This window comes from Budorcas taxicolor, chromosome 8, assembly GCF_023091745.1.
Source record: "Budorcas taxicolor isolate Tak-1 chromosome 8, Takin1.1, whole genome shotgun sequence".
NCBI lineage: Eukaryota > Metazoa > Chordata > Mammalia > Artiodactyla > Bovidae > Budorcas > Budorcas taxicolor.
In genome coordinates, this window is record NC_068917.1 from 7,475,377 (window position 1) to 7,502,759 (window position 27,383).

The 27,383-nt window shown below is 36.6% G+C and overlaps 1 protein-coding gene across 1 annotated transcript in view; it reads left to right on the forward strand.

The window, feature by feature from the left end:
- Window positions 1–27,383, forward strand: part of GALNTL6 (polypeptide N-acetylgalactosaminyltransferase like 6) — a 1,453,898-nt gene that overhangs the window by 339,429 nt on the left and 1,087,086 nt on the right. The gene's annotated exons all lie outside the window — the stretch shown is intronic.

Sequence of the window (27,383 nt, forward strand, 5' to 3'; positions counted from 1 at the left end):
CGTGTGAGATACATAGATAAAATTCTTTTTTTGTTATGATCCCATAAAATCATGGTCACGATAAAGTTATTTCCATGCTAGGGACATGGCCTTAATAAAAACTGTGATATGAAAGCATAGTATGGGTTGTGTAAATAGTATGCAAATACTGATTTCAGTATTAAACTATTGTACTTCTTGATAATGCTAGAGAAAATGTAATTTGAAATGTATTCTTAAAAGGGCTAAAATAATATGTGAGGTCATTTTTTATTGTGCATTTGAGGTTCATATCAGTTTAAGCTGTAAAAGCTGTATTTTTCTCCATTAGAAAGGCTTATCTCATTCTAACATTTCATTTCAGATTTATTTCAGTGTGCTAATCATAGAAACAGAAATTCGATTTTATTTTAACACATTTTAGAAAGCTAAATGGACTCATTATTGGGTTATTATCAAGTTCTAATTCTGAATTCCAGTGGGTTTTCATGGCATGAGCTCCAGTACATTTGGAAATGTGGGAGAAAAGGACATATTCAAAAACAAGTAGTTGGCTGATGTGGTAGTTATAACCTTTTTTTTTTCTTTTTTTTTTTTTTTTGCCATTTGTCAAATCATCCTGAAAAACCACATAGTCATTTATTTACAACCCAATTTTAGATTGTACTTGGTCCTAATCAGAAGTTAGCAAATTTTTGCCACACAGGGTCAGAGAATCCATAAAGTCTGGCACATCTATTCAAATCTGTCATTGTATTAATAACAAAAACCTTCATGGATGATATGTAAATGAAAGGGTATGGCTGTGTCTCAATAAAGCTTTATTTACAAGATCCCTGTAGGCTGCTCTAGAATAGGGCTTCTCAGACATCATGTGCATAAGAATCTCCTACAGAGATTCTGATTCAATAGGTCTGGGGTGGTGCCCAAGAATTTGAGTTTTGAACTGGTTCTCTATCCAAATTTTTCTAAACTTTGGACATTAGAATCTTGATGATATAAGTTATAAAAGGGTCTATTTTAAATATCCTCATTTCACAATTTTCAAAAGCATTTTAAAATACATCAGTTCCCTATTGTTGCTGTAACAAATCACCACACACTTAGTAGCTTAAAGAACACAAGTTTGTTATCTTCGTTCTGGAGGTCAAAGTTCTGAAAAGTGTTTTATGGGATTAAAACCATGTACCTCATAGGACCTGGTCCTACTGAGGCTCTGGGAGAGAATCACCTTCCTTTTCCCAGTGCTACAGACTACCTCATTCCTTGAATAAGGACCCTGCCTCATATCACCTTTTATCCTTCAACCCATATCCCCCTTTCTCTTATAAAGGTAAAGTGAAAGTATTAATCACTCAGTCTTGTCCAACTCTGCAACCCAATGAACTGTAGCCCACCAGGCTCCTCTGTGCATGTGATTTCCCAGGCAACAATACTGAAGTGGGTTGCCATTCCCTCCTCCAGGGAATCTTCCCAAACCAGGTCTCCTGCATTGCAGGCAGATTATTTAACATCTGAGCTACTAGGAACACCCTTCTCTTATGAGGACCCTTGTAATTCCATTGGGCCCACCTACGTAACCCAATATTATCTCCTCCTCTCAAGATCTTGGACTTGATTGCATCTAAGTTCTTTTTTCTGTATAAAGTAAATATTTACAGGTTCTGGGGACTAGGACAATGTCATCTTTGAGAGCCAGTATTTAGCCTAACACATAAAGGCAATAATGGAATAACAAAAGGCAAATTGTGTTTCTGGAAGAAAGAGATGGATGAACAGGAAACAAAATCCCAAAGGCTTCCTGACCAAAGTCAGCACCTTTTCAGGATCCCCGAACAGACTGGTTCATTTCTTGCCCATACGTGACCAAATAGTTCCCAATAGGCAGGGATGAGCCTAGCTGAGCTAGAGCCTCCTCTGCCTCAGCTGTAGGCAGGTCTAAGATGGATATTGCATCATGGACCACTGGGCATTTTAGCACCTTTTTACAAGAGCTGACATTTTACTTCAGCCCTCTGATTATGATGGTTGATGGCTTTAGAAAAAGAAGATCAAGGTGTAGTGGGAATAATTCCCACTGGATTATTATTACAGGAGGAATGATAATCTTTCTCACCCTTCAGTATTTTGACCCTCAGTTCAATCCTAATGTTTCTGGAGATAAAAGATTTCCCATGTGGAAATGTCCTAGACCTGTCTTCCTGTGTCAGCTCTTGGGAATAAAAAAGGAATCATCAGAGGCTTCAAAGAGACGAGGCGAAAACTGGAATAAAATGCTCATTTGGTCCAAAAATATCCTTTACCTTGACCCATCTGTCCGAATGGATCCTCCCCTTTACAGAATGGAGGAACAAAATCCAGTCAATAGAAAGTATACATATTTTTTATCTGAGCAAATAATTCTGTTATTTGAAAAGATGTAATATAGTACTTTTTTGTTTTTGTTTTCATTGAAGTATAGTTGACATAATATTATGTAAATTCCAGGAGTAAAACATAGTGATTCAACATTTAAATATATTATAGTATGATCACCATAATATATCTAGCTACCATCTGTCCTCATACAAATTTACTGCAGCTTTATTGACAATATTCCTTATGCTGTACATTACAACCCTATCCCTTATTTATTTTGTAACTGGAAGTTTGTACCTTTTAATTTTCTTTACCTATTTTGCCTAAACCTCCTGTTCATCTACCATATTTTGCCTAACCCTCCTATTCTTCTACCCTCTGTAAAACACCAGTTTGACCTCTGAATTTATGATTCTGTCTCTGTTTGCTTGCATGTTTTGGGTTTTGTGATAACTGTAAGTAAAATCACATGGTATGTGTCCATAGCTGTCTAATTTTATTCACTTAGCTGAATACCTTCTAGATTCAACCATGTTGTTGCAAATGGAATGATTATATTTTTTTTATGGCTGATTAATATCCCATCACTTCATGGGAAATAAATGGGGAAACAGTGGAAACAGTGTCAGACTTTATTTTTGGGGGGCTCCAAAATCACTGAAGATGGTAATTGCAGCCATGAAATTAAAAGACACTTACTCCTTGGAAAGTTATGAGCAACCTAGATAGCATATTGAAAAGCAGAGACATTACTTTGCCAACAAAGGTCCGTCTAGTCAAGGCTATGGTTTTTCCAGTGGTCACGTATGGATGTGAGAGTTGGACTGTGAAGAAAGCTGGGCACCGAAGAACTGATGCTTTTGAACTGTGGTGTTGGAGAAGACTCTTTAGAGTCCCTAGGACTGCAAGGAGATCCAACTAGTCCATTCTAAAGGAGATCAGCCCTGGGTGTTCTTTGGAAGGAGTGATGCTAAAGCTGAAATTCAGTACTTTGGCCACCTCATGCGAAGAGTTGACTCTTTGGAAAAGACTCTGATGCTGGGAGGGATTGGGGGCAGGAGGAGAAGAGGACGACTGAGGATGAGATGGCTGGATGGCATCACCGACTCGATGGATGTGAGTTTGACTGAACTCTGGGAGTTGGTGATGGACAGGGAGGCCTGGCATGCTGCAGTTCATTGGGTCGCAAAGAGTCAGACACGACTGAGCGACTGAACTCAACTGAACTGAATATTTCATATATACCCCACATCTTTTTTATCCCTTTATCTACCAATAGACACTTAGATTGCTCCCATATGTTGCCTATTGCAAATAATGCTGCAGCAAGCACGGGGTGCGTATCTCTTTTGGAATTACTGTTTTTGTTTTCTTTGGGTTATTTGAGAAGTGGAATCACTGAACCAGTTCGGATTTTCACTTTTTGAGGAATCTTCATACTATTTTGCATGGAAAGTGAAAGTGAAGTCGCTCAGTCGTGTCTGACTCTTTGCGACCCCATGGACTGTAGCCTACCAGGCTCCTCCGCCCGTGGGATTCTCCAGGCAAGAGTACTGGAGTAGGTTGCCGTTTCCTTCTCCAGGAGATCTTCCCAACCCAGGGACTGAACCTGGGTCTCCCACACTGCAGGCAGACGCTTTACCATCTGAGTCACCGCATCAAATTACAATCCTCCCCCAAAACACGAGTGTTCTATTCACATTTTTGCTAAACACTTATAATTTCTTGTCATTTTGATAGTAGCCATTCTGACGGATGTGAGGTTATATCTTGTTATGATTTTGACTTGCATTTCCCTGATGATTAGTGATGCTGAATATCTTTCCACGTGTCTGTTCCCCATCCTGTGTCTTCTTTTGAAAATGACCATTCAGATCATCTGCCCATTTTTAAACCAGGTTATTCATCTTTTGTCATGTTAAGTTATATGTGTTCTTTGTACATTTTGGTTATTAGCTCCTTAGAAGACATATCATTTGCAAACATTTTTCCCCATTTAGTAGGTTGCCTTTTTGTTTTATTCATGGTTTCCTTTGAGCTGCCCTGGTGGCTCAGATCGTAAAGGATCTGCCTGCAATGCAGGAGATGCAGATGTTGGTTCAATCTCTGGGTCGAGATCAAATTAGGAGTACGAAGTAGAGTAGGAAATGCCATTCCACTCCAGTATTCATGCCTGAAAATCCCATGGACAAAGGAGTCTGGTGGGCTACAATCTATGGGGTCCCAAGAGTCAGACACGACTGAGCAACTAACACTTTTTCACTTTTCACTTTCCTTATCTGTGCAAATCTTTTAAGTTGGATGCAGTCCTATTGGTTTATTTTAGCTTTCATTTCCTTTGCTTGGGGAGACAGATCCAATAAATGGCATCAAGAGCTTACTGCCTTTCCCCCCCACCTTGGAATTTTATGGTTTAAGGATTTACATTTAGGTTTTTAATCCATCTTGAACTTATTTTTGTGTTTGGTGCAAAAAAAAAAAATTGATCCCATTTCATTCTTTTGCATGTAGCTATTTATTTTCTCAACACCATTTATTAAAGAGGCTCTTTTTTCTCATTTTATATTCTGGCCTAATTTATCATAGACTAATTGATCGTATAAGCATGTGTTCTTCATTGATATCTCTGCCTGTTTTTGTAACTAGACTGCACTATATTGATTACTGTAGCTTTGTATGATAGTTTGAGATCAGGGCAAATGATACCTCCAGCTTTGTTGTTCTTTCTCAAGATTGCTTTGACTATTCAGTGTCTTTTGTGGTTCCATACAAATTCTGGGATTATTACTCTAATTCTGTGAAAAATATTGTTCTTTTTTTTTTTTGGTAGGGATTGTGTTGAATCTGTAGATTGGACAGTTTGACATTTTAGCAATATAATAATTCTTCAAATCCATGAGCACATATATTTCACCTATACTTTTATTTAATTTAAATATATTTAATTTATTCCTAATATGGCATTATAACCATATTAATTCTTCAAATCCATGGATGCAGGTCTTTCTCCTATACTTTTATTTAATTTAAATTAAATACATTTAATTTATTCCAATGTATTTTATTTTTTATGTAATTTTAAATGACATTATGTTCTTAATTTCTCTTTCATATAGATTGTTTTCAGTATATAAGAATGCAGCAAATTTCTGTATAGCAAGTTTTTAACTTTACTGAATTCACTTATGAGTTTTAGTAGGTTTATGGTGACATCTTTAAGGTTTCTGAATGTAATGTCATGTAATCTGCAAACAGTGGCAACTTTACTTCTCTGTAATTTGGATTTTTTATTTTTGTTTAATTGTTGAGGATAGAACTTCTAATACTATGTTAGATAAGAGTGATAAGAGTGGATGTCCTTGTCTTGTTTGTAGTCGAAGAGGAAATGCTGTCAACTTTTAACCATTTAGAATAGTGTTAGCTATGGGTTTGCAACATATGACTTTTATTACATTGAGGTATGCTCCCACTATACCCATTGTGTTGAGAGTTTCTGTCATGAGTTGATGTTGAATTTTGTCAAAAAGAACTGGATTTTTCTACTAAAATAATTATATGATTTCTATCTTTGTTTTTTAATGTGGTTGTACATTGATTGATTTGTAGATATTGAATCATCCTTGCATCCCTGAGAAAAGCCAATTTCATAATGGCCTGCGATCCTTTTTATGTAATGTTTTTTTTTTTTTGGTGTGCTTTTATTTTATCAAAGATTTTTACATTTATTTGTATCATGGATGAAAAGTGCAAATGTTGGTCTTTCAGTCATGTCTGACTCTTTGGGACCCCATGGACTGTAGCCCACTGGGCTCTATTGTCCATGGGATTCTCCAGGCAAGAATAATGGAGTCAGTACCTATTCCCTTCTCTGGGGGTCATCCTGACCCAGGAATTGAACCTGAGTCTCCCTCGTTGTATACAGGTTCTTTACCATTTGAGCCACGAGGGAAGCTCAACTTATTGTGGATATTGGCCTGTAACTTTTTTTCTTCCCCCCGCTACCAGTGTCTTTGTCTAGTTTTGGTATAAAGTTAATGTTGGCTTTATAGAATGAATTTGGAAATGTTCCTTGCCATTTCAATTTGTTGGAATTTTTGAAAATTGTAAGTTTTAACTCTTTTCTAAATGTTTGGTAGAATTCATCTGTGAAACTGTTTAGTTCTTAGACTATTGTTTGTTGGGACTTTTTGTTTGTTTGTTTACTGATTCAATTTCATTACTAATAATGGGCCATTTTTTGTTTTATATTTCTTCCTGATTCAGTTTTGGGAAATTGTACATTTCAAAGAGTTTTAGCTATTTCTTCAATGTTGTCCATTTTATGAGTGACTAATTGTTTGTAGTAATTTCTTATGAGGGCTTCCCTGATGGTTCAGATGGTAAAGAATTCTCCTGCCAATGCTGGAGACAAGGGTTTAATTCCTAGGTTGGGAAGATCCCCTGGAGAATGGAATGCCAACCCACTCCCATATTCTTGCCTGGAGAATCCCAGGTTATATAATAGCATATTGGTTTCCACATTTCTGGATTTTTTTTTTTTTTTCTTTTGGTTGATACCTAGTCTATACAGTTGTGGTCAGAAAAGACACAATTCAATCTTCTTAAATTTATTAAGAGTTTCTTTCTTTCTTTTTTTTTGGTGGGGGGGGGACCTAGCATGTAACTTATCATGAAGAATATTCCTGTGCACTTGAAAACAATGGGTATTCTGCAGTTTTGAGATGGAGTATTTTGTATAAATCTGTTAAGTCAATCTGTTTTAATAAATCTTTTAAGACCAATGTTTCCTTATTAATTTTTTATCTGGATCATGTCAATTGACGTAGTGGGTTGTTAAATTCTTCTACTATTATTGAGTTACTGTCAGTTTCCTCCTTTATGTCTGTTAACATTTGCTTTATGTATTTAGGCACATGCGTGTTGGATACATATATATTTACAGTTTAGGAAATTTTTCAGCTCTTATTTCTTCAAATACATTCTCTGCCTTTTTCTGTCTCTTCTTCTTAAGGAACTCTTTGATGTTCCAGAAGTTCCTAAACTATCCTTATTTTTCTTTTTAATTCTCTTTCTGTTCAGCTGGTTCATTCTTTTGTGTTGCCCAATCTGCTGATGTCCAGTTCTCTCTAGTGCATTTTTCATCTCAGTTATCATATTCTTCAGCTCTGATTTATCATAATATATTTTTAAAAACTTTCTTGAAGTTCTCACTAGGCTCATCCATCATGCTCTGAGTTTGGTTAGCATGTTTACGACCATTACCTTGAAATCTCTATCAGGTAGATTGCTTATCTCCATTATGTTTGGTTCTTTTTCTGAAGTTTTCTCTTGTTTCTTTGCTGAGAACATGCTTCTCTGCCCTACATCCTCATTTTGTCCAGTTGTAGACTTATGAACAAAATAAAATGACATATCATCATTAGACCTGGGAAGTCAAAATATAATGTTGAAATAAATTAAAAATCAACAGATGTAAACAGTCTTTAAATTTTTGCTTAGGAAAGAATTCAAGAAAGGAAGATAAGTCTGAGGATGATACTTAGATTGAAGTTTAGTCAAGTTAAAATATAGAAAATATGAAACCAAAATTAAAGAATAAACATTGTATCAGTCAATAGACATTTAATACATTCTTATCAGAAAATAATAGTGGGAATTGTAAAGAACCTATTTTCAAAATGATAATAGCCAATAATAAGTAACATTGCTGCTTGAGTTCAGAAGGCGCGGTGTGTCTTGAGTTTGACAATTAATGCTAGTATCCACATTTACTACACTGGGTAGAAGGGGGGAAAAAAAAAAAGTAAAATACATCAACTAAAAACAGTGCCAGATAGTGACATATCATATTATTTCAACTATGACTTATAAATTTGGAATTCTTGATAGTTTTAACACCAGTCCACAGCCCAGGTGTTGAGGACCACTGGTCTAGTATATTAAAAACTGTGGTTTGTCCCTATGTCTTTTCATAATTGATGTTTTAGCAAATATTTCTTAGAATGAAAATGACTAAAATATGAAAATTATTCTAATCATTTCTCAATCATTTACTTTATATTATTTCTATATAAAAAACAATGCATAAGTGTATGCATGTATATAAAAATAAACAAAATAAACTTTTAAATAGACGAGAGTATTACTCTAAAACCTGATAGAAAGATTGTAGAAACATCACATTTTGGAACAAACACATTTTAAATAGCTTTCTGACTTTCAGACCACTTTCCAGGTCAGAAGAAAAACAAATTTTCAGATACAAATATGTGGAATTGGAGATCATTGAGATTATTGTCTTTTGTTTTTGGCAACACCATTGGGAATTATAATTCCTTTACCAGGGTCTGATTATTTCATAACTAATTATTTCATAATTTAGGCCAAGAATATTTCTTAGTTTTCCAGTCAATTTTTAGGAAGGTAACTAAGAACATTTCTCTTTTTGATAATGGTATTATAATTTATAACTGAAAATAATTGTAATTGGTAAATATATAAAAATAAATTACACACAGAAGCAAGATCTATGATGCATTGGTTTCTAATTGTAAAACATTCCCTCTCTACTGTGAACTTGTTGAATAATAAAAAGTAATGCAGAAAATATTTTAAAAGTCAATATACAGAAGTAAGAAACTGTTTTTGAGCCTATGAATTTCAAATATATTTGTAAATATGCTATATATTCTTAGAAAATGGATGTTTTTAAAATAAACTTAATTACACACCATTATTAACATCAAAGACATGGAAATTTTAAAAAGAGAAAAAGAAAATATGAAATAAATATAGTTAGTTCTATTTGTCTAAAACAGATCCTTCTCAAAGAGAAAGATAATATAAAATTAGAAAATTATTTAAAGCATTGGCTCTGTAAAGAGATGTTTTATTATATATTTGGCATAAATGTAGCATAAATAAATATTCTGAAACTATCTTTGTATATCTATATATTATCTTATTGATTCCCTTCCATGGGTTAGCTTTATTTAATATTTTAAGTTGAAACTATGTTTTCTTGAGATGATTCAATTTTTGTTTATTTTATCAAATGGTGTATTATATTATAGAAAAAAACAGTTTTTGGAATTTTTGTCAAAGAAGATTTAATTTTTGAAAAAAAAATGTGACTAAGGACTGCAATATCATTTCAAAACCAACAGGAATCTTCCTTATGTGAAAAATTGTGACTGATATATTCAATTATTTAACTAACCAGAAATATGAGTACTATATATAAAGTAAAAGAACTAGTATTTACTTATGATTCATTTAAAATAGCTCCTTCTACCTACTCCATTGTGCCTTTCCTAACATAGTTCCATATTATAGCAGAATATATTTTTGAGAACATTACAGTATATGTCTAGTATATTATTCTGTTTTGCAAAGCAAGATGAGGTAAATATTTACTCAAATTTGAGATACACTGATACAAAATACATTTTACAGAGACTTGATATAACATGAAGTGTGTGTGTATGTGGGGGTGTGTGGGGGTGTGTGTGTCAGGGGGGGACTTGCCCGATGGCGCTAGTGGTAAAGAACCTGCCTGCCAATGCAGGAGATACAAGGGACCTGAGTTTGATCCCTGTGTCAAAATCCCCTAGTGGAGTTCATGGCAACCCATTCCAGTATTCTTACCTGGAAAATCCCATGGACAGAGAAGCCTGGCAGGCTGTAGTCCATGGGGTTGCAAAGAGTCAGACATGACTGAAACTGAAGTGACTTAGCATGCAGGCATATAAATACGTTAACTACCTAACACTTCCTGTGTCTCTGGGATAGTACAACCACATTAAAAGTCTCTTCACATCTGACTGTCAGTTCAGTCGCTCAGTCGTGTCTAACTCATTGTGAACCTATGAACCACAGCACACCTGGCCTCCCTGTCCATCACCAACTCCCAGAGCTTACTCAGACTCATGTCCATTGAGGCAGTCAGTGATGCCATCCAACCATCTCATCCTCTGTCATCCCCTTCTCTTCCTGCCCTCAATCTTTCCTAGCATCAAGGTCTTTTCAAATGAGTCAGCTCTTCCCATCAGGTGGCCAAAGTATTGGAATTTCAGCTTCAACATCAGTCCTTCCAGTGAACACCTAGGACTGATCACCTTTAGGATGGACTGGTTGGATCTCCTTGCTGTCCAAGGGGCTCTCAAGTGTCTTCTCCAACAGCACAGTTGAAAAGCATCAACTCTTCAGTGCTCAGCTTTCTTTATAGTCCAACTCTCACATCCATTCATGACTAATGGAAAAACCATAGCCTTGACTAGATGGACCTTTGTTGGCAAAGTAATGCCTCTGCTTTTTAATATGCTGTCTAGGTTGGTCATAACTTTCCTTCCAAGGAGTAAGTATCTTTTAATTTCATGGCCGCAATCACCATCTGCAGTGATTTTGGAGCCCTCAAAAATAAAGTCAGCCACTGTTTCCACTGTTTCCCCATCTATTTGCCATTGACTACTTCTCATCAAACCTCAGAACAATAGCCCAAGCTATTGTTAGGGCTCATGACATCTGTTGCAGAACCAACACTGCCACTTTCAGGTATGTGTGTTTCCTCCACAGCTTTCAAATTTTCTAGCTTTTGCCTTGAATGCAAATAGTTGTTGTTATTGTTCAGTGGCTAAGTCATGTCTGACTCTTTGTGACCCCATCAGTTCAGTTCAGTTCAGTCACTCAGTCTGCAGCAAACCAGGCTCCTTCACCATCTCCCAGAGTTTGCTCAAACTCATGTATGTGCATGTTCAATCATGTCTGAATCTTTTTGTAACCCCCAGACTGTCGCCCACCAGGCTCCTCTATCCATGGGATTTCCCAGGCAAGAATATTGGAATAGGTTGCCATTTTCTCCTCCAGGGGATCCTATTTGACAAATTATAGGCACTCAATAAATGCCACTATTTTATTAATACAAAATTCCTTCAGTTATCAATAAGTCTCACTTCCTAATCTCTTTATTACTTAAATCAAACAATCTTTTGTCAGAACTTTATACTTTCATTCACCCCTTTCCGTTGGCGCAGATGATTCATTGGTCTTATCAGTTCCTACTTATAAGAATATGCAAAAGTATTCCTACCCAGCACTTCCTGAAGCATAAAATAGAACAGGATTTCTTCCTTCAAGTGGATTATCTCTTTTTTAGGCATTGGAGAGTCTCATCCATGTGGTAAAAGGAAGGAGAAAAGTAACACAAATGACATGCTAGCTCACATCTCACATCCCTGGTTCAGAACTGGGTTACAAGGCCATGCTCCACCACAAAAGATCTTGGAAAGTGTAGTTCAGGTTTTGGGCAGTCCTCTAATACAGAGTGAGGTCATCCTTGACATGCTATCCACAGACTCCAGTTTACAACCCCTGCTTCTCCAGTATCCCCTAAGTACTAGGCATTCTGAGGGGAAAATACAGATATAGATGAGCTCTTAGAACAGTTAAAATAGCAAATATTTTTAATTGTACTTATCATTTTAATAATCAAATAATCAAAAGAAATCAATCCTAAAGGAAATCAACCCTGAATATTCATTGGAAGTACTCTTGCTGAAGCTGAAGCTCTAACACTGTGGCCACCTGATGCAAAGAGCCAACTCATTGGAAAATACGCTAAAAACTGGGAAAGACTGAGGACAGGAAGAAAAGGGGGTGACAGAAGATGAGATGGTTGAATGGCATCACTGACTCAGCAGACATGAGTTTGAGCAAAGTCCAAGAGACAGTGAGGAAAAGGGAAGCCTGGTGTGCTGCAGTCCGTGGGGTTGCAAAGAGCCAGCCATGACTTAGTGACTGAACAAACCAATTGTTTTAATATATTAGCAGTTCTTTTCAGCAACTCAGTTTTCTGAATAACAGAATTCCAGGCAATTCTGTATTCTTGAAAATCAAATAAGTAAATTGTACAGAACACTAAGGATTTTTAAAATCCAGAGTCTCCAGCCCTGGGTGCTGGATTAGATTCATTCTCAAAGCACTGATAGCACATCCAGAAGCTATAAAAGATAGTCTGCATTAAAAAAAAAAAAAAGCTACCATCTATCAAATCAATAAATTCTCCTCTACTAATTGAAGTCAGCAAATTCTTACCAATTTATAGCTGGAATTCTTCAGAGTTTTCATTGGCTTTTGCGATTATTTCTCAATCTTAGGTATGTAAATTATTTCTGGCATAGATTCTGCAATCATCGAGGTTTTCTCTGACTATGGGGTCACATATAGGAGGTCATTCTAATGATATTAGTAACTTAAAAAGCAATTTAAAATGTAATTTCTGTCTTCAAAGAGCAAATCCTTTGCATGGAGAGATAACATATAACAAAGTAGTAAAAACACAGTAAGTCCGTATGAGAGAAAATTTAAGTCAGTGATATTGGTCAGTGGTCTGCAAGCTTTTTGATCAAGTACACAGTATACTACTAATACACTGAACCGTGCCTTTCAATATATCCGTTTGGATTTACATAGCATATCCATAGAGTCTTGGACTAATGATGTTTGTTTTAACAATAAATTTAAAAGGATGAAAAAGACTTCTAAATGTCTTATTCTCTTTTCCAATGAATCATCTTTTTCACTCCCTGAGAAGTACAAAGCCCAGAGCTTGAGGATCAGTTTCATAGAGGTTCAGGGAAAGGGGATTGAACCTCCAGTGGCAAAATCTTTGTGAGAGATTGATACAATCAATGAATAAGATATGGTATGTTATGAGCAGTGTAGGAAATGTATGAGAAGAAGATAAAAACATTATCTTTTCAGGAGATTGAATCTACTGTCCTTCTCAATTAGGTAATTTCATAAAAAAAAGAAAAACTTCTAGAGTCAGACAACCTGGTTTCTAATTCTCTTTATTATTTTGTGACCTCATAAGATGGATCTAACATTTAGACGTTGTTGTTTAGTCATATAGTTGTGTCCAACTGTTTGTGGCCCATGGACTGTAGCACACCAGGTTTCCCTATCACCAACTCCTGGCGCCTGCTCAAACTTACGTGCATTGAGTTAGTGATGCCATCCAACCATCTCATCCTCTATCACCCCTTTCTAGGTATCAATGTCCTTATATCTGAAATAGGGATATTAACAGTATCTCCTGTATTGGATCTTTGAAAAATTATGGGAAAGGGCTCATGTACATATAATAATTATGCAAAAACAAGGTTTTATTATTGTTGTTAAGACTAGAAAGATAAATTGGTGTGTGACTTGAACAGCCTGAAAGTCAATATACAGGGCTTTGTAGATTGTTTGTACCCCAAACTTTCAGGGTAGCATCAAATATACTGAGATTTAGGGGCAATAAATAATTGTTGTAGGTATGAAAGCCAGTGGTTTGAGTAGTAAAAGTTTGTCTGTATTTGCAGTAATGGGACCACATAAAAGTCAGCACAAATGAAGAGATAATTAAACAATTAGATATCTAGAAAATTGTCAAATGAAAAATGGTCAAGACAGTTTACTGTTTTGTATTGTCGGATGAACAGTCTATCTTTTAATTGTTTAGTTGTTATGTCATGTCTGACTCTTTGCGACACCATGGACTGTAGCCCGTCAGGCTCCTCTGTCCGTGGGATTTCCCAGATAAGTATACTACAGTGGGTTGCCATTTCCTTCTCCAGGGATTTTTCCCAACCCAGGGATTGAACCCATATCTCCTGCATTGGCTGGCTCTCTACCACTGAGCCACCAGGAAAGCCCACAAACATTCTATAGAATTAACAAATGCATATATATATATATATATATATATATATACACATATATACATACTTTTAAATAAACTTTTATGTTTAAAAGAAAATATTGAAAATTGTCTTTCATGAAATCTGTGAGGTAAAAAGAAATTCTTCCTGTTGTATTCTTTCTTTGTCTCACATCTAAAACACAATTGCTCTGACTGTGAGAAGAATACTAGTTTGAGTCTGGGCATGTTTATGCATGTGCCTGAGAGAGAGAATTGTTGAAAACTCTCATTAATATATGCTTAAGTCATTACTTTTCTTTTTTTCCCAAAAGTTGTGTTAGTGGGTTAGTCACTCAGTCGTTTCTGACTGTTTGCAATCCTCTGGACTGTCGCCCAACAGGCTCCTCTGTCCATGGAACTCTCCAGGCAAGAATACTGGAATATCCATTCCCTTCTCAAGGGGATCTTCCTGACCCAGGGATCAAACCCAGGTCTCCTGTATTGCAAGCAGATTCTTTACTGTCTGAGCCACCAGGGTTTGGGTTGAGGATCTCCCAAGTGTTACAGCAAGAAGATTAAACAGTTAATCCTAAAGGAAATCAATCCTGAATATCATTGGAAAGACTGATGCTGAAGCTGAAGTTCCAATACTTTGGCCACCTGATGCAAAGAACTGACTCATTAGAAAAGACTCTGATGCTGCGAAAGGTTGAAGGCAAAAGGAGAAGAGGACAGCAGAGGATGAGATGGTTGGATGGCATCATCAGCTTGATGTGCATGAGTCTGAGCAAGCTCCAGGAGTTGGTGATGGACAGGGAAGCCTGGCATGCTTCAGTCCATGGGGCTGCAAAGAGTTGTATATGACTGAGCAACTGAACTTAAGTTCCTAATACATTTATCTAGAGCCCTGCAGAAGTTTCAAGAAAGGATATTTCATTAAACACTGCAAGTGGAGATAAATTTCATAGTTTCATCCTTTTGTAATTAAAACAAATCCCATATATCATTGAAGTCTGTGGATTCAATATTGCTTTTAATTGGATAATCTGAAAATATTTGACAAGTCAGAGTAGATATGGGGCTCTGTTTAATTGGTTCAAGTCTAGGTTACACTGAAAAATCCTTTCCATTTAGAAAAAGACAAAAAATGTAGATGATTTCTCCTTTTTCTTCCTTTAGTTTTATATATAAGCCATCTGTTTAATATGTTTCTCTGTTCAATTTTTTAAAAAACTGTCCTGGGTACTAGACTGCTCAGATATGCAAAAATACAAACTTTCCTTTCTAGACTCCCCTGGCAGTCCCACGGTTAGAACTGCTTTTCAATACAGAGGAAATGCGTTCAGTCCCTGGTAAAGGAATTATGATTCCCAATGGTGTTGCCAGAAACAAAAGACAATAATCTCAGTGATCTCCAATTCTACATACTTGTATCTGAATATTTGTTTTTCTTCTGACCTGGAAAGTGGTCTGAAAGTCAGAAAGCTATTTAAAATGTGCTTGTTCCAAAATGTGATGTTTCTAGAATCTGTCTATCAGGTTTTAGAGTAATACTCCCATCTATTTAGTTTATTTTGTTTCTTTTTATATACATGTGTATACTTATGCATGGTTTTTTATATAGAGACAATATAAGGTAAATGATTGAGAAATTATTAAAATCATTTTCATCATATTTTAGTCATTTTCATTCTATAAAATATTTGCTAAAACACCAATTATAAAAAGATATAGGGACAAGCCACAGTTTTTAATATACTAGACCAGTGGTCCTCAACACCTGGGCTGTGGACTGGTACTGGTCCATATCCCATTAGGAACAGGTTTACACAGGAGGAGCTGAGTGGCCAGCAAACACGCTAAGCTTCGTCTGTATTTACAGCCACTCCCCATTGCTGGCATTTTTGCCTGTACATCCCTCCTCTCCCGCCCCCATCCATGGAAAAGGTATCTTCTGTGAAACTGGTCCCTGGTGCCAAAAAGTTGAGGGATCACTGTACTAGAAAACAAAACCCCAAAGCAATTAAATGTAAATAATCAGGTATTGAAAAAACAGCCTACTTTATTCCAACTTTCCCCATTAGTCAAGGAATTGCCTTTAGTTTCTGTCCAGAATTGTCTAACTTCCCCTTTACTTAGTGCACAGGGAATTTAATGGATGTGTTAGCAAAAGGTAAAAAAAGCATATGGCTTCCCAGGTGGCTCAGTGGTAAAGAACCTGCATGCCAGTTCAGGAGACGTGGGTTCAGTTCCTGGGTCTGGAAGAGCCCCTGGAGGAGAAAATGGCAATCCATTTCAGTATTCTTGCCTGGAGAATCCAGACAGAGTCTGGTGGGCTACATTCCATGGGGTTGCAAAAGAGTAAGTCACAACTTAGCAACTAAACAACTAAAAATTAGCTCATATACATTATTACTGAATGTTAATATATTTTATTATTGATACATATCAGGAATAATTACCTCTTACACAACCCAGAGAGTTGGTGACAAGTATATTTTCTTCTTTGTAACTATATAAAAAGAAGATTCTGACTCTGGGGAAAGAAAAGCATTTTAGTATTTTTAAATTCTATTTTGAACCTTATATAGTATGCTTTAGAATCTAAATAAATTTAGGGGAAATTTTACTTAAGGATGCTATCAGTAATATGCCCTATCAATTTAGTCTCACAGAGGTATGTATAGTTGAAATTATTTCTTCTCTCCTTGGTCAACACAAAAAGTGACTGAAGGTTCGTTTACAGAGATTTTTGCCTGAGCAAATATGGATTGTAGCCCACCAGGCTCCTCTGTCCATGGGATTCTCCAGGCAAGAATACTAGAGTAGGATGCCATTTCCTCCTCCAGGGGATCTTCCAGACCCAGGGATTGAACTTCCTCTCCTCAGTCAACACAAAGAGTGACTGAAGGTTCATTTACAGAGGTTTTTGCCTGAGCTGTACCGTAACCTATATTTAGGGAAGAAATCAGAAGAATTTAATGGACCTAAATGGAGAGGGTATACAGATTGCAAGAAATATGATTTCCATGGTAGGGAGAAATTTACGGAGTTGAAAAATAAACACAAAAAATTCCACTACAGGCAAACAGATGAAGGGTGGGTCAGAAAGCACAAAGGGTTTATTGTGGTTTTAGACATTTGAGCTCTTTCTCTGATTTTCAAACCTACCCCCCACGCCAGCTGAATGGGAATCTACTCCTCATTTGGGTTGGTTATAACTTTGCCCCATCACAACAGCAAAGAGACAGAAACAAGTTAGGAAAGAATCTGGGCTCTGAAATCATGATGCCTTAAAATAGGAAACCAGTGACTGTGCGAAGGCTGAATTGTTTTCCAAGCAGTAAACCAGCTGCATTTTGTGTGGAGGAGTGATGGCTGAAAGCGCTGACAAGTGGGAGAAAGCCAACTTACAGTGATTCGGGGCTATTGCCGTGAGCATGCAAGCTGCTGCAGAGTCCTGATAAAAATGATTACATAGTTCCCAATATTATGCTGATGAAATAGGCTCTAAAAGCATTTGGAAATATCTGCTGTAGCAGCACAAACCATTCTGCAACCTCCCAAATGCCCTGAATTATGATTGGCTGACAAAGTTATGACTTTTCCAGTTCAGCTCTCTTCATATTTGATTTGTAAAATGAAGCATAATGGTTTGCTATACAGATTACTGTGAATTATGTCGACCCACAGGAATACTCAAGTGAGTCTGATTGCCTTTATTATACTTGATATTTTCAGTGTTGTTTCAATATTACTCCCTTTTGCATCCATTTGGTTTGTGTTTCATTTTTCTGAAGCTCATTAGTCTAGTGTTTCCTTAAATTCCTTTTTCTTAACAAGTATATCAGAGTCACATTTGTTGTTCAACTGTATTAATTAACTTATATTCAATTTCTATATTTTAAAGTATCTGCTATCTTTTTTTCTCATTTAATTTCCACTTTGTCTGCAATTATTTATCATGAGGAAACTTTAGAGATTAGTTCTTTCTCTACTAAATGAATGATAAATACTATCAACAAAAATTATAAGGAGAACATAATAGAGAGAACAGAAAATTTAAGTGTCACTAACTGAGAACTAATTGGATTTGTTCTGTGCTAAGCCACTTCAGTCGTGTCTGACTCTTTTTGACCCTTTGAACTGTAGCCCACCAGGCTCCTCTGTCCATGGGATTTCCCAGGCAAGAATATTGGAATGGTTGCTATTTCCTCTTCCAGGGGATCTTCCAGACCCAGGTATCTAACCTGTATCTGTGTCTCCTGCATTGCAGGCAGATTCTTCACCCACTGAGCCACCCAGAAAGACCGATATGTTCTAGGAATTGAACAAGGTCAGTGTGACTGTAACTTCTTGGGCAGGTGAGGAAGGGCATATCATGAGTTTTGAAAGTCACATTGGGGCTAGACTCTCTAGGATCACGTAGGCTGTGGTATTTGAATTTTACACTCGATTTCTGCTTATTTCCTACAACAATTTTAAGTGTTTACCTTTTAATAGAAAGAAGTATTTGAAATACTTAACCTTTTATTGATTGGGTGGAAAAGCAGAATTGCAAACAAATGCATTTAACTTTAGACTGCAAATCTCTTAAAATAATTTGGTAAACACCTGGGTGTGTATAAAATCACAGAATTTCAACAGACTTGTCAAAAAAAAAAAACAAAAACAGAGCTTACATCAGTCAGGGCAGAGATAGAATGATACCTCATCATGAAGAGGAAAAAATACTGCCACCTAACCCAGAATCATTACATGTAGTTAATATAACTACAACCCCAGGATTAAACCCTCTCTTTCGTAGACTTGTTCAGATGTGAGATTGTCAAGGGTATAAGCTTGGAATTGAGCAATCTGACACACTTCTCTCTTCTCATGGACCCAGGAGGGGTGTATCATACCTTCCAGGAAAATCTGAGAATTTTGATAACTCTATCCCTTCGTAAGATCTAGCTCTGATCTTTTAAAATTAAGGTTGTTGCCTCCCCATCATGAGAACCAAATTCCTTGTTCTTTCTGGAAGTGTTTTCACCTATTTTGTAAAAAAACCATTCCAGTTTGTAAAGCCATTTTGTTTTTGTTTCCTTAGAAATATTGCATTTCTTTATTATGACATGGTGGTCTTTTACATTGAATTTTCTGAAGATGTACTTAGTGTATTAAAATAAATTGCATGTTCAGCAACACTTATTAATATTGCTTCAGTATAGGGTTGGTCCAAAATTTTCATTCAGGTAACAGGTTATGCTGCTGCTGCTAAGTTGCTTCAGTCGTGTTAAACTCTGTGTGACCCCATAGACGGCAGCCCACCAGGCTCCTCTGTCCCTGGGATTCTCCAGGCAAGAACACTGGAGTGGGTTGCCATTTCCTTCTCCAATGCATGAAAGTGAAAAGCGAAAGTGAAGTCGCTCAGTCGTCTCCAACTCTTAGCGACCCCATGGACTGCAGCCTACCAGGCTTGCTCTGTCCAAGGGATTCTCCAGGCAAGGGTCCTGGAATGGGGTGCCATTGCCTTCTCTGGATGTTATGGAAATATCCAAAGAAATTTTGAGACCAGTCCAATAGTATTTTATAATTGTTCAGTTAAGTTCAGTCACTCAGTCGTGTCCGACTCTTTGCGACCCCATGAATTGCAGCATACCAGGCCTTCCTGTCCAACACCAACTCCCAGATTTCACTCAGACTCACATCCATCTAGTTGGTGATGCCATCCAGCCATCTCATCCTCTGTCATCCCCTTCTCCTCCTGCCCCCAATCCCTCCCAGCATCAGAGTCTTTTCCAATGAGTCAACTTTTCACATGAGGTGGCCAAAGTACTGGAGTTTCAGCTTTAGCATCATTCCTTCCAAAGAAATCTCAGGGCTGATCTCCTTCACAATGGACTGGTTGGATCTCCTTGCAGTCCAAGGGACCCTCAAGAGTCTTCTCCAACACCACAGTTCAAAAGCATCAGTTCTTCAGTGCTCAGCTTTCTTCACAGTCCAACTCTCACATCCATACATGACCACAGGAAAAACCATAGCCTTGACTAGACAGACCTTTGTTGGCAAAGTAATGTCTCTGCTTTTGAATATGCTATCTAGGTTGGTCATAACTTTCCTTCCAAGGAGTAAGTGTCTTTTAATTTCATGGCTGCAATCACCATTATTATTGTTACTCTTATTGATATTTGTACTTTCTTTTTTTAATATATAAATTTATTTATTTTAATTGGAGGTTAATTACTTTACAATATTGTATTGGTTTTGCCATACATCAACATGAATCCACCACAGGTATACATGTGTTCCCCATCCTGAAACCCCCTTGCTCCTCCCTCCCTGTACCATCCCTCTGGGTCGTCTCAGTGCACCAGCCCCAAGCATCCAGTATCATGAATCGAACCTGGACCGGTGATTTGTTTAATATATGATATTATACATGTTTCAATGCCGTTCTCCCAAATCATCCCACCCTCTCCCTCTCCCACAGAGTCCAAAAGACTATTCTATACATCTGTGATATTTATACTTTCTATCCAACTTGGAGAATACCTATACTCACCTATAAACTCAGAAAATAAGGTTTTAGTGCCATTGTGTGTTTTCTAAAGGTGTTTAGCACAGATATCTACTCCCATAATCCCATCAAGCCTATCACAATTAAAGTCACAATAAAAGTGATCCTAGAAAAGTCATTCAGTGTCTTCATCCCTGAATATCTCCACACTTAAGTGTATCTAGCCTTTCAACAGCTGCACGTTGCATGAAAAGAAGTCCTGAACAAGGTCAAGTTCTACCTTCATGTTACATTCAGCCAAAATGAATTTATAAAACATAGTACTCTAGGGAACAGATGTGTGGTAGTTTTTAAGACACCCAGAAATGTGATATGTGTCAGTCCACTATTAAACTAATATTTAGGTATTACCAGGAAGACTATCAGTCTACAAAAAGTCCTGTTTAACTGACAAACATGTATAGAGCATTTCCTGTCATTATTCTAAGAAATTCATAAATATCAACTCCCTTAACCTTCATGCAGTCCTGTAACAGAGGTGTCACTGTTTTCTTCTTGTACGGATAAGAAAGCAAACCCAAGAAAGGTTCAATAGTTTTCTCAAGATCACAGTAAGTGGGAGGTATAGATTCAAGTCCAAGATTCATGCTCTCACGTGCGGTGCTAGTTTCACTCAGTCTTACGCTGTGTCCAGAGTCTGCCCTCACATTTTGCATTCATTCAGTTGACTGAACATTTAATGTGTAAAAGCAGGAGATGGAATTAAGAGCGAAGACCATCGGGGTAAAAATCTGAACAGACAGATGTTGCTTTGACAGGACATGTAGAGCAGATATCTTGCTTCTTATCAAGGACCGTGGACAACCAATATTAAGAAGCAAAGGGCTAAAAGTGAAGAGTGACTTTTAAATGTTGTGTCTTCATGAAGACTGTAAACCGGTTGTAGCCGCCTCCTTTTAAAGTTATGAAAGTATAAAGGGCTTCTGACTTCTGTATCAATTATGTACCATTTAGTACGCACCTATCTGTAGCTTTCATTTGATTAATCTTTGCACTTTATGTAAATTAAATTAGCCTTAGGGAATCAGAGAAAAACGATCTCAGAGAGTGTTACTTTGACAGCATCCTGCTGAGATAGGATCATGGTGGAAATACCATTGAGAGAAGGAAAGCATTTCTCGTGTTTCAGGGTGGTGAGTGCTTATGTGTCAGCGAAAACACGCTTTCTGCCTCTTGGACTTTTCCATCAATTTGAAGCAAGCACTAATTAGCTGCTGGGAAACAGAAATAAATTATGCACAACCTGTTTCTTTCAAGTATCTCTCAATCTGGTAGGAAAGACAGACAAAATTCAAAAATAATACGTATTATACAACGTGATATAGATCCTGTGGGCCAGCCCCTCACCTCCCAGATGATATTAGTGCAATTTCACTGAGAAACATACCCTTGATTCATACTTTATTCTAATAAAGTTAATTTTTAAACATATAACACATAATTAGTTTAGAAAAAGCAAATATGCACACAAATATACACACATACATACACAAATACTTTCACACACACATATACATATAAACATGAACGTATACACACAATGTGTGTATATATACACGTGTGTGTGTACACATATATACACAAAACACATACATATACATATAGGTACATGTGTGCCTACATATACACAATATGCATATGTGTATGCACACAAACACACACAAACATGTGTACGTATACACACATGAGCACCCAGACCCACATACACACATGTACACAAATACACATATATACATATATATACACACACGTACATATACGCACACAAATTTGAACACACATATATCTGATATAAGGAAAGAGGAAACAAAGTAAAGCTGTTAAAAATACAACTTCATCAATTTGACAAGTCAGTGTAACTGAAGATAAATATTATTTTATTTATGATTTCCACTGACATACTTCCTAAATTTATTCCTCAGAAAAAAACAAAATGAAGTATGTTTTCTGTAGTCCCCGGTATGTTGTTGTTTTTACTTTTCATATGCTAAGTTATACAAAAAACAGTGTGGTAAGGAATAATTTTTTTATGTGCCCTACAAACAGCAAGGTCATTTCGATTAAACACAGAGGTGCGAAATCTGAAATCTCTTCTATGACTCAGAACAATGTTAGCTTGTGATCTCATTGAATACAGTTCATGCTGCATAATTTGAAGTTCTATGCAAATTCTAAGCGTTCAGACTTTCCCATCTTGCAGAGGTCTACATGCGTGTCATCATATAGGATAAAGAATTTAATAAACATGAAAGTCACTGCTTCCTCCACAGTATTGCACTTGATTGCAATCAGTATGTTACAACCAGAGTCTAATTATAAAACATCAAATGTTTCATCCGCTTTTCTAGCTCAGTTCTGTGGTCACTGGCCCATTGAACATAAATTTTAATTCCTTTTATGTTCAATTTGAATCTGAATCACACAGTTGATGCTAAACTATCCCTGAATTAAAACTCCCTTGAAGATAGCTTGTCTGGAGAATGATTTTCAGGGACATGATTTTTCCAAACTTTTCTCTCATCACTCATGCAAATGAGCAATACTTTTGCAAAACTTGTTTTGCTGACATTGGTAGAATTTTAATTCTAAAGTTTTAAAGAAACACAGTAAAGGAGGTAACCAGGAATTCATATTCCTGACTACCCTTGAGAACAATCATTGGAATAGACCAAAAAATGGGATATATAAGATAAAGGATCTTTACATTTATTAATATGAAAGTCATTAAATATTAAGAAGAGTTTTCTTTTTTTATCTGTTGTCTGTTTCTGCTAACTTCTCAGACACAATTATTTTTCTGAATTAGGTATATGTGCATCCAATACAATGTGTCTTAGATTTAATCAACAAATATTTGTTGACTATATACTGAATGTTGAATACAAGAGAAATAGCAGGAAAAGAAAACCAAATCGTTGTTTAGGATGCTTTTAGTTAGTGCCCCATATCTACTGAAATAGTTGGTTACTGGGTGTTAGTATTTTCCTGGCAAATTTTTTTTCTTTCCTTTCCTTTCACTTTTTTTGGAGTACTTTTAAATTGATTATAGCTCCTCTAAACAAGTTTCATGTTTAGATAAAAAATCTATTTGTTAATCAGTCTATTTCTTTTAAAATGAAATTCTACTTTTAAATGTTTCTCCTAATTAAACATTTGTACTTTAAAATAATATTTTAATTTTTTTTTTTTTTTTGCCTTTTGAATTCTTTTCATCAGTTTCCCCATTAGACTTCGCCCCATCTATGCCTGTTCTGGTTTTGTATTTTCTTTTTACCATTTTGCACATGCACATTTAGAAGGTGAACACTCTGTTTGATGACATTTACTATTATAATGTTACACTGTATAGTAGTAGTAGTTTAGTCACTCAGTCGTGTCTGACTCTTGTGTGCCCATAAATTGTAGCCCTCCAGGCTCCTCTATCCATGGGAATCTCCAGGCAAGAATACTGGAGTGGGTCGCCATTTCCTTCTCCTAAGTCTAAAATTATCAACATTTTGCCTGCCTCCAAACAGTCCAAAACCTTAGGCTTTTTGACTATCACCGTTTCCTTGTGACCTCATTCATGATGGCCTGATATATTAGTTTAGTCCCCCTTTGTTTATCTCACCATGAATTCATTTTATTTTTGTTTTTATCATCTACATAGACTTAACAACATGTTTTCTTCACAGTGATTCATTTCCTTAATTGGTGTATCATTTAAATTATCTTCCATATAAGTAGTTTTCCTTGAGTCTCCCATTTGCCTAAGGTCGGGAATTTTTACCTATGGTAGTATATTTTTTTTAAATATATTTTTTGATGTGGACCATTTTAAAAGTTTTTATTGGATCTTTTACAATATTGATTCTGTTTTATGTTTAGTTTTTTGGCCACAGGGCATGAGGAATCTTAGCTCCCTGACCAGGAATCAAACCCACACCACTTGCATTAGAAGGTGGTCTTAACCACTGGACCACCGGGGAAGTCCCTAATATACCTGTTGTTGTTCAGTTGTTGTTGTTCAGTTGCTAAGTCACATCTGACCCTTTGTGACCCCATGGACACACCAGGCTTCCCTATCCTTCAGTATCTTCTGGAGTTTGCTCAGATTTATGTCCATTGAGTCAGTGATGCCATCCAACCACTTCATTCTCTATTACCCTCTTCTTCTCTTGCCCTCATTCTTTCCCAGCATCAGGAGCTTTTCCAATGAGTTGGCTCTGCTCATCAGGTGCTGAAGTAGTAGTTTCTACTCTGCCCTTTAGAGGACTTGTGATTTTATCGGTTATGACTATTTGTTTTTTCATTAATTTTCTCCAGTTCCCTGGCTTGTGGCACTAGCCAGCACTCTGGCTGACCTCCAGCTTTTCACCATTAGCTTGTTTTTTCTCTGGATACACGTGGTTCTTCAGGACACTGGGGTGGCTAGGCTTTCTCCCAGGTCTGTATGGAGAACACAAGCCAGTAGATGAAGGGTTTCTCCTTCGAATAACGGGAGCTCCACTCTTCACAGTCATTCAGAGAATCTTGTTGTTTATCGTTGTTTGTATTATGAGATTTCTGAAGCAAGTTTCTTGCTAGAAGGCTTCTGTCAATTTAAAATTTACTGAAATGTTTAAAGACATAAATTAAATGATAATGCATCTGGATTAATGGCCCCTGTAGTGGCATTCTGTCAGACTGGCATACTGATACTGTGATAACTGTGGGGCTTCCCAGGTGGCTCAGTGGCAAAGAATCCACCTGCCAATGCAGGAAACTTGGTTTTAATCCCTGGGTCAGGAAGATCCTCTGGAGAAGGAACTGGCAACCCACTCCAGTATTCTTGCCTGGAGAATCCCATGGACAGAGGAGCCCGGTGGGCTACAGTCCATGGGGTCACAAAGAATCAGACACAGACTTAGGGATGAAACAACAACAACAAATGCACTAACTTTATCTTCCAATTTAATCTCAGCTATTATGTAACTGAATATTTGGCTGTGTGACTCAATGATCTGAGCACAGATTTGTAATGTAAGAGTCCAGACTAGGTTGTCTCTATTTTTATTTTTATTTTTACTTTATTTTACTTTACAACACTGTGTTGGTTTTGCCATACATTGACATGAATCCGCCACGGGTGTACATGAGTTCCCAATCCTGAACCCCCCTCCCACCCCATATCATCTCTCTCAATAAATATTTGTAAAATTGGATGACATAAATGATGTATTAAGATAATTTGCTAGTCAACCAAGTTGCATAAAGTAAAAAAGGAAACTCTGCTTTTAATAGATAAGCATATAATAGCCACAATCTATCCCCACCAAAATGATCCCTAGTTTGGTTTGTATGCAATTTTAACATATTTAAATACAGCAGAATTAAGCCTACACTTTTAGACAGTGAGAATTGTTGAACTGTCAAAACAGAGTTACAGATAATATGTCCTTTGGCATCTGTCATAGAGGACATGTATTTTCAAGTTGTTGTTTGGTTTATGGAAAATAATTTTATTATAGTCCCTACTTGCTGTAGTATTTTCATTTTGACTAGTATCTTAATATTCACTTATTATTAATTTTATTAAAATACTCCTCCACTTTCCTGAGTATAAAACTAGGCTAAAATCTTATTTTCTGCATTTGCACATATTGTTTCATCATGCCTGTTTGTCTCTCTAAGCAGGAACATTTTTAAAAGTAAAATGTCAGCATAAAGGAATGACACCCAACACACAGTTATACAGAATTTTCAGGATCCTTACTATCTTTTAAGTTTTAGAATATCTGCCAATGTGCTGAACAAATGTTTATGAGTTTGATTGTGAAAGTCATTCAAGATAATTTGTTCAATCGATGTGTTTATTTATGAGCCCATACCTGGTGGACATGACTGTATATAATTTCTGAAGTCATGTATGTTGCCTATTTCCGAAACCTAATTAACCCTACAAGCAACTTCTATTTCTATCCTCCCTAAAATACATGCTGATTCTATCATTCAGTGCATTTACTTTAACATTTTGTAGTTCCTAAAAAGATGTCCTTTACAAACATCCAGCAATAATTTATGAAGAAAAGGAAAATTCCCAGCTTGTTTGAAAATAGAATAGACAGTTTAAAAAATGTGCCTATAAAGATAGCACATAAGGATTGTGCAGGGTAAACCTCTAAGAAACAATACCAATCCCCTGGGTGATGCCAGAGAGTAACTAGAGGAGCTGTTTTTGCAGAACGGTCAGAAAATAACCGTGAAAACAACCTCCAGATATCTGAATCAGCAGAAGCCTTACTCTATGCTTCTGGAACTTACAAAAGTGACTTTTAATAGCACTATGAACCTACTCCAAGATCAACTCCTCCATCTACTGGCTAAAGGCCGAATTTTGATCTTAGTTATGCAGATATTGAGCTTATTTTGTTTGTGTGTATTTGATTATGCTTTCCATGATGAACACAGCATTACTTCCAGGTATAACTTCCTTTCTTTAAACTATAATATAATATAAATCCTGTTGGCACAGACAGTAAAGCATCTGCCTCCAATGTAGGAGACCCGAGTTTGATCCCTGGATCGGGAAGATCCCCTGGAGAAGGAAATGGAAACCCACTCCAGGATTCTTGCCTGGAGAGTTCCATGGACAGGGGAGCCCGGTGGGCTACAGTTCATGGGGTCACAAAGACTCAGACATGACTGAGAGACTAACACACACATACTATAACTCAAATAATCCCAGACCACATTTTGAAAATAATATTATTACAGTATAAAACAAGCTGACATGGTTTTATTTATTTATTCATTTATATTTTTGGCTGCACTGGTTCT